This window comes from Chamaea fasciata, unplaced genomic scaffold (genome assembly GCF_029207755.1).
Source record: "Chamaea fasciata isolate MVZ Bird 193981 ecotype frontalis unplaced genomic scaffold, bChaFas1.0.hap1 SCAF_24, whole genome shotgun sequence".
NCBI classification, from domain to species: Eukaryota; Metazoa; Chordata; class Aves; order Passeriformes; family Sylviidae; genus Chamaea; species Chamaea fasciata.
Window position 1 is genome coordinate 3,510,743 of NW_027094109.1, and position 4,112 is coordinate 3,514,854.

General features: G+C 48.3%; 1 long non-coding RNA gene across 1 annotated transcript; it reads right to left on the bottom strand.

The window, feature by feature from the left end:
• Positions 1–350: 350 nt before the first annotated feature.
• Positions 351–3,623, bottom strand: LOC136300807 (uncharacterized). Its single transcript, XR_010723734.1, has 2 exons — positions 3,566–3,623; positions 351–1,628 (listed from the first exon to the last, which is right to left on the bottom strand). It is a non-coding gene; the product is annotated as an uncharacterized lncRNA (long non-coding RNA).
• Positions 3,624–4,112: the final 489 nt, after the last annotated feature.

Consider the following 4,112-nt stretch of genomic DNA (forward strand, 5'->3'; position numbering starts at 1 on the left):
TTTCTCCAGGTGGTGTTTTGCTGTTTCTCTGGTTTAACCAAAGGCATTAGAGAGGTGTCGTTCCTACTCACCAACCATGTTAAGTCTGTATGGGAACACCTTATAAAAGAAGTAAGAATTAGACAATAAAAGCCTTTTTTCTGTGCTCTTTGCCTTCTGAAACATTTGAAGTCTTTCATCTTTCTTTTGTGTCCTACAGCGACAGCCCCAGCACAGCCAGACCACCCCTGTTGGCTCCTTGGCACCACAGGGAGCCCTCCCAGTCCCCAGATGTGTGTGCAGGCAGGGCCAGCCCAGCCCCTCCTTCCCTCCCTTCTCCCAATTCCAACTGCAGCCAAGGCTCCACTGGAGGCAGTGAAAGCGGCTTTTTATTGACTCACAGGTACAAAAACACACGAGGCAAACGCCTCCAGCAGCAAAAGTGGAGGCCCCTGTACACCAGGCCTCCCCCACAGCACCCACCACCACCCCCGTGCCTTTGTAGGCATCTACTGCTTTTATAATCCATTAATTTGTGTTGACAATGTCGATGCTACTCATACTTCTCCTGGACCATTAAGCAGGGCAGGTTATTACAAACAGAGGAAAGGAAATCAAATATTAGAGGAAGCACCAGGGAGATACAAAGCTGCACCTTTGCAGCGTTTCAAAACGGAGTTTTACAGAGCAGCCCCAAACAGTGCTCCCAAGCCAAGGGAACTGAGCCATCCATCTCCCTGCTCCAGCCCTTCCAGAGGGAATCTGTGCTCCACACAGGCTGTAAGACAGCCAGGAATATCCAGCAGACAAGCAGTTTAAAGATGACTAAAACAACGTCCTCTCACTGTATACAAAAAACCCCACTTTCTTTAGCAGTCTTTGTTTTCATTTCTGCAGGTATCACACCGAACACTTGATCCTTTCCCAGCCCACAGGAGCCTCACTCCTGGCTGCTGACTGCACCAGGCTTGGCTTTAGGGTTTCCTTCTGGGGTCTTGAGGTTCTCCAGCCACCTGCAGATCTTGCACTGCCGTGCCCTGTACGCCCTGGTGCTGGCTCTGTGCTGTGACCCCGAGCCGCTCCCCACTGGCCCCTGCTTGGGCTGCTCCTCTGCAGGCTGCAGAGGGGACTCCCTGCTTGTCACCTCTGTGTCCCCTCCAGCTCTTCCCTGAGTGCGACCACGAGTTTTTCCAGCTGGAATTGTGGCAGGGGGGTTGTCCCCAGTGTCCCCAAGCTGCTGCAGCTCTGAGCTTCTCCCCGCTCCCTGGGCCACAGCTGGGGAACACGAGGCCATTTCCTTCTTTTCCCTTTTCCTTCCTTGTTCTTTGCCATGCAGCCCTGCAGCAGCACCCTGGGGTTTCTCCTTCTCAGGGGGGCTCACACTGCCCCAAAATGTCCCACCCTGGGCTGGCTGGGCTGTGGGGACATCGGGGACATCAGTTTTCTCCTCAGCTGGCAGCCTTTCAAACCTCCTGAACTTCCTGCACCAGTACCTCCTGCGGCTGATGTCGTTCCCCATGGTGCAGAGCTGATCCTGCTGACAGCCTTCTCCAGGGAATCCCGAGGGTCTGGGCACCTGCAGAGCCTTTAGGAGCACACACAGATCCTCATTACAGCCTTGCTGAGCTGCCAGAGCACTCCTGTGCCGCCTGCAAGAGAGCGAAAAACTCAACAGAACCCACTCCTCAGCCCTGGGTCAGAGCAGAAAGCGACCCTTCAAAATGAAGGGCAGATCCTATTTAATTTCTTCGCCCTGTGTCAGAGCAGAAAGTGCCCCTCGAAAATCAAAATAACTCCCATCTAATCTCAGAGTTGCAGGCTTCATTATTTTTAAGTCAGTCTCAGCACAAGGAAGAGCCTTTTGATGGCACTGAGAGCATTTAGGAAGTCACTCCCTCCCCGGGACTCTCAGCCCACGCTGCACTTCACAGTTATTAGTTTACATTCCCAAAGTAAATACTATTTAGGTCTCCTCTTGTTGCCTAAACCATTCATTAATTCTACAAAGAAATTCGCATTTAGCCAGGGAAGCCCTTCACAGGCCTGGTAAGATATGGAAGGGAGGAAAAAGGGAAGAAAAAGAAAAATATCTCCTTATTCAGAGGTGAGAAATCCGTGGATTTCAGGCCCTTGGGTCACTACTTTATCACTCATTAACTCACTTTTTAGAAACCACTGCTTCAAACTCCAGCATTAAAAAGGGGCAGAATGCAGAGAAACATTTCCCTGGGGTCATGTTTGTAAAGAGCCTTTTTCCAAGTGCAGCACGGCCAGGAAACATCAGCACAGGGCAAGAGCAGGGGGAAGTCGCGTGGGAAGGGGAAGGAGGGCCCTGCACTCAGCCCCGTTAATTCCCTTTGGAACCTGCCATGCAGATTGCTGGAAAGAGGCAAACACAAGTTAAAACCTCATCATTAAGCAGGATAAAAGTGCCCCGTTTGTGGCAGGGAAGCCACAAAGCAAACACGACTTAAAGCATTTATTTGCAGCGCCTCCACCTTTACTCCCGGGCTCAGGGTGATAAAGTTCCGCTCTTAATTAGGGCAACCAGCAACTGCAACCCATTTCCCCACCAGGGCCACAGCTTCAGCTCCCTCCCAGCCTGTTCCACTCCAAATCCTGGGCCACTTTTTGTCACTAAATATTTAAAGTGGGCCAGAAGTGCCACACGCCATGATCTGATTACAGCTGGGGCTGCTGCAGAGAGCACAACCAGCACAGCCCAGAGCGAGAGGAACAGCAGCAAAAACAGATCCATAATTTAGGAATTACAGTTTTTTAAAGTGGAGCTAATGGATCCAGAGCAGTTTTGCTGCACTGTTTGAGCTGCTTTTATGAGCAGAATCTGTAAAAATGTGTGATTCCATGGTGGTTAGGCACTCACTTATAAGACTACATGAACTTAATCACTTAAAACCACGGAGTAGCAAGAAAGGAAAAGCAAGAAAAATGAACCCATCCACTCCTACTGGGGGAGAAAAACCAGAATAAAAAAAGAGAGAGAGATGCTCTTTGATATCAAAGCTGCAGAGAGGACAGGTAACAAATAAATGAATGTTTTGTAGGCGATTGCTGCATCAGCAGCAAGGATTTTGTGTAAATGAATAGAGCCAGGGAATGTTTCATGGCATTTTGGTAGGGCAGTAAAATGCCAGGAGAGGAAAGGGAAATAATCACTTCTTTTCTGTTACAGTTCTATTTATTTGTCATCACTGCAAAAGCAGCTCAAAATATGATAAAAGACAGATTCTACCACTGCTGTCTCCAGCAGGGTTTGTTTATAAAGATATAGATATTTATTACCTTAATGTACCAGTTATTTTTTATATATAGGAGAATTATTTCCCTTTCCTCACTTGTCCATTTCATGCTGTGAACATTTCATTTCCAGTCCCATCTTGCCACCAGCAGAATTTTGTTCAAAGCCAAAGACACAAGAAAGCATAATTACAGTTTTGCTGAAACCCTAAAGGCAGAGCTCTCCCTCTCTAGAGAAGTCAAACAGAACTCTCAAAAATAAAGTGCAAAAATCCCTTCTTCCCCCCAAAAAAACCCCAATTTTGTGTCATGCGGTGCCCACACTCACTTGCAAAGGAAATGCCTCCAAGGAGCTCCCAGCAGAGCTCAGCAAGGAGCACCTGGACCTTAAATAGGGCAGGGCAGCAACACTGAATTGCTTCCACCCAAACCTAATGATTTCATTAATTACGGGTCCCTTACACAGCTGCCTGAAAGACTGGGAACTGTTCTTGCTCCCTGTTTATGAACCATCATGTGAAGTCTCACATCAGAGGGTTCTGTGTATTCAGATATTATTTTCTTTTCTGTCCCTGAAGCGTTTCCACAGAGCTGAAGGGAAATGTTCTGGGGTCTCCCTTTAGGTATTTACACAAAAATGAAGGGGAATGTTCTGGGGTCTCCCTTTAGGTATTTACACAAAAATGAAGGGGAATGTTCTGGGGTCTCCCTTTAGGTTTTCACACAGAGCTGAAGGGAAGTGTTGTGGGGTTTCTGCAAAGTGATAGGTTGGAGAGACTCCTGACAAGAAGGGGACAAGGGGGGATGGCTCCAAACTGACAGAGGACAGTTTAGAAGGGGAGTTCAGGGAGAAATCCTTCCCTGTGAGGGTGGTG